This window comes from Crotalus tigris, unplaced genomic scaffold (assembly GCF_016545835.1).
Source record: "Crotalus tigris isolate CLP2741 ecotype Arizona unplaced genomic scaffold, ASM1654583v1 scf7180000018491.14276545383:2951260, whole genome shotgun sequence".
NCBI lineage: Eukaryota > Metazoa > Chordata > Lepidosauria > Squamata > Viperidae > Crotalus > Crotalus tigris.
The window spans coordinates 2,888,598-2,896,722 of NW_024097037.1; the positions used below are offsets into that span (position 1 = coordinate 2,888,598).

General features: G+C 44.8%; 1 long non-coding RNA gene across 2 annotated transcripts in view; it reads left to right on the forward strand.

The window, feature by feature from the left end:
- The window catches only part of LOC120312419, a 33,106-nt gene extending 31,309 nt beyond the window's left edge, over window positions 1–1,797 (forward strand). For both annotated transcript variants that reach the window (XR_005557891.1, XR_005557892.1), the window contains exon 3: window positions 457–1,797. This is a non-coding gene — a long non-coding RNA (uncharacterized LOC120312419). The remainder of the gene's footprint in view (window positions 1–456) is intronic.
- Window positions 1,798–8,125: the final 6,328 nt, after the last annotated feature.

Genomic DNA, 8,125 nt, shown 5'->3' on the forward strand with positions numbered 1-8,125 from the left:
GGTCGCTGGGCTAGAGCTAAGCTGGATTTCTTGCCTGGTGCCTATTGATTACTATTTGTGCTTTTTTTCATCCAAGATTTCTGTGAAGTTTTACGAACTTATACATTCAGAATTCCTTGCTGTAATGCCTGCCTGTCAGTGATGCCATTTATACCTCCACCATCCTACTTGTTAATTCATAAATATGCACTGGCCTTTCTTAATTTGATGTTATGCAACTTGTTTATATGTGCCTTCTGAGCCTGGGGGGATGGATAGCACTTTTGCAAGTGATCTTTAATGCAAGCGCTTTGTATTTCTAATCTCTCTAGCTGCAGTAATAAAAGTCATAATTGGTTCAAAAAGTAAATCCGGTATTTTAATTTGTTTTTTTCTCAATGTCCTCTTATATTTAATAAGCTATAAATTGATTGCTTTGGTTAATCTAACCAATGTTATTCTGCATTCTCTTTGCAGCAACAATATCCAGAGGAGATTCGTTCAAGACTAAGGATTATTCTTAAGATGCAAATGAAGAAAACATGTCATTAATGGTTCATTAGACATTCCATAATATTTAAGTTGACAGTTGTCAATATTTTAACATGCAGAAGTGCTATGATTGCTCTCTTTCCCCTTCTAGCTGACATGCTACATAAAAAAAAAAAAAACAGTTGTGTGATTGCTTCACATTTTCAGGGCAAAATCATATGTGAATAAATGTTGAATATTTTGGCTGCTTGTTTTTAGGATTATAAATTAAAATGTTCAAAGGCTTTTCCCTCATGTACAGAGTATGCTTTCATGAATGAACTATTAAAAATTGGACAGCATTTTGCACTTAGCAGACATATTTGTCTAACCACACTATGGATTTATAAACTGAGACATGTACAGTCTCTTCTGTCCTCCTTAATTTTATCATAATTTTGCATTACATCTGAAAAGAAATTATGCTTACCAGCTTTGGAACAGGTTTTGTCTTGAAAAACCATATTATACAATGGATTTAAGATTCAGAATTGTTCTAAAGCTGACAATCGGAGATCCCTAATTTGGACTAAAAAAGTAACCGTGGCAAATTGGAGATTTCCAGGTTCCCAAGGAAGGGAGGAGAGGAAAAGATCCAGATGAACATCTATCTGGCATTATCATCTGCGAGTTTATACATTTTGTCTCAGTCTTCACTTTCCAAGACAAAATTGCTAAGACTGATGGGACTTCTTTTTATTTTCCTAGCTGGTTTCCTCCATATACTAGTTTTTGCATGTGGTGAGTTTAGTGGTATTTGGTTGTAGGGAGAACCTTTAAGATTATAGATAGGTATATCATATCTGATTGCTCCAGAATGATAATCCTGATGACACAATCATGGCAATTACCCCTTTTCATTAAGGAGATGATAAAAACACTTTGATTCAATGTAGAAATTTTAGGATCATTATTATTTTAATTTGATGTAGTGTCTTGCCAGGAATCTGGGCACTGTATTTTGTACCAGCTGTAGCTTCTAATTGTCTCCAAAGGTTACTCCTTGCAAGTACATTGCAATACTCCAGCTGAATTGTGGTCCAGGTACATATTACTATTGCAGCGGATATTGGTTCAGATAGCCAATCCTGATTTCCATCTGCTGTTTAAGCAGGAACTTTCAGACCTGCTTCTGAACAGAACTTTCAGGAAAAATCTTATCAACTCCTTCAGGAGGGAACATAGTTTCTGTTGTGTCCTGAGCCTGGGAGGAATGCCCGGGACATTGCATTGGTCCCGGGCATTCCAAAAGCTGCCCGGGACTAGACAGAGCGGCACCAGCCTTGTGCGCATGTGGAAGGTGTGAAAATGCTCTGTTCCTATTGGTTGACACTGTCTGGGCTTCTGGCCATATAAAAAGGCCTGCGTGCCTTTTGCTTTTGCTTGGTTGTTGTAGAAGGAGAATAAAGTGTTTGTTCAGCATCGCCATGTGTCTTCATCATTCGCACACGAACGAAGTATACAACACTGGCGACGAAGGTGGGATCCTTTGCAAGCTGAAACAAAAGATTTAAGGACTTACCCAGGAAGTCCTGAAGAGGGGAAGACGGTGTCTGAAACAGCATCCCAGCCTGCCAGTACAGCATCACTGGAGGGTGAGCTCGGCTAAAGGACCCTTTCCCCAAACAACAGCTTGCAGAGGCAGCGAGTGGTGAAGGTTGTAAAGTTTACGATGTCGAAGATTGGCCGCTTGACTGATTTCGATGGCTCCCACCCAGAGAGATGGAATTCCTACGTAGCACAGGTGGAGAACTACTTCAGAGTAAATCAGATTAGAGAAGACAGCCTGAAGGCAGCAACTCTTTTGTGTGCCTGTGGACAAGAAGCTTTTGACATTGCAGAAAATCTGGTGGCCCCTGCACCTCTGGAGTCAGTAACATAGGCTGACTTGAAGAAAATGTTGAAGGAACATTTCCAGCCAAAGGTATCCATCATTGTTTGGAGGCATGCATTCGAGCAGAGAGACCAGAGGCTGGGTGAATCTGCTGCAGACTTTATTGTGGCCTTAAGGCAAGCAGCCAGACCTTGTGAGTTCAAGGATCTGGAAAAGAGACTGCGAGATCATTTTGTCTGTGGCTTAAGGAGCAGAAACTTACAACAAAAGATTTTTGCAAAAGAAGATGTCTCCTTCCAAGATGCATTGTGAGAGGTGGCAGCTGAAGAAGCAGCAGGCGGGGCTGTGAAGGCCTTGTGCCTCGCCAGGAATCCTCCAGACACAGCTACCATCCATCAAGAGGACGCTTGGGAAGGATCAGAAGTGGATCCTGAAAAGGAGGTCGACAGACTTCACCAGCCAGCTGAGAGGAGGCAGAAGGGATGTCTGGTCAAGGCCCCAGCATCTCTTCAATGCTTTGAGTGCGGAGGATGCCACAAGCGAGCTGACTGCAGGTTTCGCTCCACCATTTGCAGGGCGTGTGGCAGGCAGAGCCACATTGCATCCATCTGTTTGGCTCACCAGAAGGTTCAACCTCAGGAAGAATTGCTTCAGAAAGGTACTAGGGTCCCCAGCCAAAACAGGGTGGGTTTCGGCACATCGCGCAGGAGCATTCTAAGAACAGGGACACACAAGCCCCTTAAGAAGAAACTTTCCATTAACGTAAGGTTGCAAGGGGTTCCCTTACTGATGGAGTTGGACACAGGGTCCATTCTTTCCATTATTTCAATTAATACCTTTAAAAGGATTTGCACCAGTAGTGGCCTTCGAATTAAACTCAGGCCACCGAATCTAATACTCACTGATTCTCAAAATTCTATGGTGTGTGTTAAGGGGGAGGCCACCCTTAGGGTACAGTATAAGGATTTTGAAGGTTCCCTAGATGTGGTGGTTATTGGGGGTGAAAGTACGAGTCTTATTGGACTCAATTGGTTTGAGGCTCTGGGAATCCAGGTAACTGGGCTGCACAGCTTGCAAACGCTGGGCCTTGCAGAGGTTTGCAAGGAGTTTGCAGATGTGTTTAGTTCAGAGCTAGGATCCTACAAGGGGCCTCCCATTTCACTATGGTTAGACCCAACCATCACGCCCATCAGGGTTAAGCCTAGGAGGGTACCTTTTACCCTCAAAGGTAAGATTGATGCTGAGCTGGACAAATTGCTCCAGCAGGGCATTCTAGAACCTGTGGATTCTAGTCCATGGAAAACCCCCATAGTTACGCCTCTAAAGGCTAATGGGGACATATGTATATGTGCAGACTATAAGTGCACACTGAATAAAGCGCTGCAACAGCACGCTTATCCAGTGCCTGTGATAAGTCACATTCTGGCCTCCCTCAAGGGGGGGGTGCATTTTTACGAAGCTTGACTTGGCACAGGCCCATCAACAGCTAGCTGTTGATGAGACAGCTGCAGAGGCCCAGACTATTGTAACTCACAGGGTGGCCTTCAAGATCAAGAGACTGCAATTTGGGGTAAATGTAGCCCCTGGCATATTCCAATGTGTCATGGAGAGCACACTTCGAGGTATTCCTGGGGTCTGTCCCTACTTCGATGACATTGCTGGGGAGTCATCTCAAAATTTAGCAGAAAGATTAAGGGCTGTCTTGCTTCATTTTCAAAAAGCAGGCCTTAAACTAAAGAAGGATAAATGTAAGATAGGAGTCACTTCTACTGACTTCTTAGGATTCAGGATTGAGGCTCAAGGCATTCACCCTACTGAAACTAAATTGCAAGCTATCCAGCCCTAAGTCTAAGAGTGAGCTGCAAGCCTTCTTGGGGCTATTAAATTTTTACCATGCATTTATCCCACATAAAGCTGCAGTGGCAGAGCCATTACACAGGCTCTTAGACAAGCAGGCTCCTTGGCAGTGGACTAAAGTCCATGACAAGAGCTTCAATGAGGTTGCTCACTTCTAATGCTGTTTTAGTGCATTTCAATGAGCAACTGCCTGTTTGCATCGCATGCGATGCATCTCCTTATGGGGTGGGAGCTGTACTTAGCTATCTGAAGGCTGATGGGACACAGGTCCCTGTGGCCTATTACTTAAGGACTCTGTCTTCTGCAGAGCGGAATTACGCTCAAATTGATAGAGAAGTCTTGGCCATAGTGGCTGGCATTAAGAAATTTCATGATTTCTTATATGGCCGCCATTTCACGGTCTATACTGATCATAAGCGTCTGCTGGGTTTGTTTACCACTAACAAGCAGACCCCACATATCATTTCTCCTCGTATGCTGAAATGGTCCATTTTCCTGTCAGCATATGACTACACATTAGTTCACAAACCAGGAAAAGAAATGGGTCATGCAGATGGCCTGAGCAGATTACCCCTGAACCAATTAGAGCCAGATCCTGCTCCAGCCATTAATATTCTTTCCATTCAGGAGTTGCCTGAGTCTCCCCTCAATGCTAGGGACATGGCTGCAGAAACTGCCACTGATCACACGCTTACACCCGTGTTGACATGGGTGTTGTCAGGATGGCCTGACAAGTGCCCAGATACTGAGTTCCAAAGCTTCTGGCACAAGAAGCATGAGTTTTCCACTTTCAAGGGTTGCCTGTTATGGGGTAACAGGGTAGTGATCCCAGCCTCATTGAGGTCTAGAATATTGACCTCTCTGCATGAGGGACATCCTGGTATAGTCAGGATGAAAGTGCTTGCGTGCAGCCATCTTTGGTGGCCTGGGCTCGATAAAGCCATCGAGCACCAGGTGCACGGGTGCCAAGTGTGCCAACAGTCTCGGCCTGAAATGCCTCAAACCCCAGTACATAGGTGGGAGGAAACTCAAACCCCATGGTCTAGGGTGCATATAGATTATGCTGGGCCCTTTCAGGAGCAATTCTTCCTGGTTGTTGTTGATAGCCATTCCAAGTGGCTAGAGGTTGTTCCTGTTTCCTCCACTACTACTGCCAGGACCTTCCAGGTGTTGAGAGGAATTTTTGCATCACACAGTCTTCCAGATGTTCTGGTTTCAGATAATGGCCCTCAATTTACCTCTTCTGAGTTCCAGGCTTTTCTTCAGGCCAACCTGATCCGGCATGCAACATCGGCTCCCTTCCATCCATCCTTCAATGGACTGGCAGAGAGAATGGTGCGCACCACCAAAGGTGCCCTCAAGAAACTGATTTACGGTAACTGGCATCACAGGTTAGCAGATTTCCTTCTTGCACACAGCACCACATCATGCACAGCCACAGGGAAGAGCCCTGCTGAACTCTGCTGGGGTCGCCGCCTCATCACTAAACTGGACAGGCTGCACCCTGACCGGGTGGCTTCACAGGTGTCACAACCGCGAGCACTTAGGAGACTCCAGGTGGGCGATCCGGTTTGGGCAAGAAACTATGAGCCTGCACATCTCTGGGTCACAGCTGTGATCTGCAAGGTCTCTGGGCTGTTGTCATACAAAGTTGCCTTGGGGCTGCGTTCTTCGCAGACACATAGACCAACTGCGTTGGAGACTGGACTCCCACCCTTCTGATCCTGGCTCTGGGTCACAGTTTCCCAGGCCTAACAGGCCCTCATTAGCTGCTACTGAGGCTGTTTGGGATTCATTCCAAGGTTCCGCAAGTGCTCCAAACAGGAATTTACTGGATAGGGATAATTACTCCAGACAGGGAGTCACACTGGGGGTATCCACAGTATTCACATATGTCAGGTAGTGCTTCAGACAGGAAGAGTGACGGGTGGTATCCACACAAATCACAAGCAGCAAGAGAAAAGGAATTCCATCAGGGGCGCTTGCCTAATTCCACAATTGCTCCCAAAAGGAAGTCACCAGCAAAGGGGGTTGCCATGGAGGTGACTCCTGACTCTGGCACCTCGGGCACGTGCTTGGGGGCCACAGAGTACTGGTGCACTTCCGCTACTCAGCCCTCTCCATCTGCTGGCCTTGGGCTCAAGGGACAGTGTTCCCAAGAGGGGTCCATTGTGGACTTGGGGACTTCCACCCCTCCAAGGTATTCTGGCTTGGACTTAGAGGGTCCAGCCAGCCAGCAGCTGGACAGGTCAACCGGCACCCTCACCGGGGTCACCTGGGGATTTAGGGCAGCAACGTCTTGGCCTGCCTAACCTGGTAGGCGAGCAGGTGGGCCAGGCAATCTCTCCGGGCCTTAGAAGGTTGCAGCGGGCCAAGTGCCCACCCAAACATCTGAGAGACTTTGTGAGGTTGCTGTCAAATCATGAGGGACCTGCTCATGAGGCCCCTGAATAAGAAGAGTAACTCGTGGGTAGATTATTTTATATTATTTTTGATTTTGGATACATTTATTTGTATTAATAAATACTGAAGGGGGTTTGCCTGAGGGCAGACTCGAGATTCCACACTCTTTGCATTTGAATAATGCAACTCTTCCCAATGCATAACATACATGTGTGTACGCAAAGTATGTTCCATCTAGGGGGGAGGAGTGTTGTGTCCTGAGCCTGCAAAAGCAGGCTTGGGACATTGCATTGGTCCCGGGCATTCCAAAAGCTGCCCGAGACCAGACAGAGCGGCGCCAGCCTTGTGTGCATGCGCAAGACGCGAAAACACTCTGTTCCTATTGGTTGACACTTTCCGGGCTTCTGGCTATATAAAAAGGTCTGTGTGCCTTTTGCTTTTGCTTGGTTGTTGTAGAAGGAGAATAAAGTGTTTGTTCAGCATCGCCATGTGTCTTCATCATTCGCATGCAAACAAAGTATACAACAGTTCCATCCAGAGTTATTATCAAGAAAATATTATTACATTGCCCCAATGTCTATTGATGACAAATAGCTCTATTTTCAAAGCTGGAATCTGAATTTATTTCACCACATTCATAATTCTACAGCTTCCAAGATAACATATGATATCAAAAATATGCCTAGCCCAAGGTGTTTAAATTTAGGATAGGTGAATTATAATTATATTCAAATGTATCTGTAGGATCAGATAATTTGTCAAGATGAAACAAACAATGCAGACATCTTCCTTTTTTATATAAAGCATATATAACAGGTGAAAAGCCAACATTGTCTCAGCATCAGCACAATACTTTGCCTCTCCCCGCTTTCTGCTCAGTGGATTAATACCTATGGTGTTGAAGCCATAGGAACCCTGGGAGGAAGTGATCATGCAATATTAGAATTCAACATTATAGAAGCACAAGCAATAGAACACAGTCAAACTAGAGTCTTGGACTTCAAGAGAGCTAATTTCAATAAACTTAGAGAGGGCTTGGGAAGGATTCCATGGATGAGAATCCTCAAGGGGAAAACAAATCAAGAAGCTTGGGAAATTTTGAAAAATGAGATAATAAAAGCACAATCTAGCACAATATCAACAAAGAGGAAAAACAACAGCTCTCAAAAGAAACCAGCATGGCTGCATAAAGAACTCTCTGACAAATTGAAAGATAAAAAGGACAAGTGTAGAAAGTGGAAAGAGGGGAACATAACTAAGTCAGAATATCAGCAAATAGCCCGAGCCTACAAAGATGAAGTGAAGAAAGCCAAGGCTCAAAATGAACTAAGGCTTGCGACCAAAGTCAAAAATAACAAAAAAAGCTTCTTTCAACATGTAAAAAACAGGAAAAAAGTGAAGGAAATGATTAGTCCATTAGTGGGTGGAAGTGGCAAGAAGGTGACCAATAACAGGGAGAAAGCAGAATTGTTTAACTCATTTTTTGCATCTGTCTTTAACCAAAGGGAAAAAACAGACCAA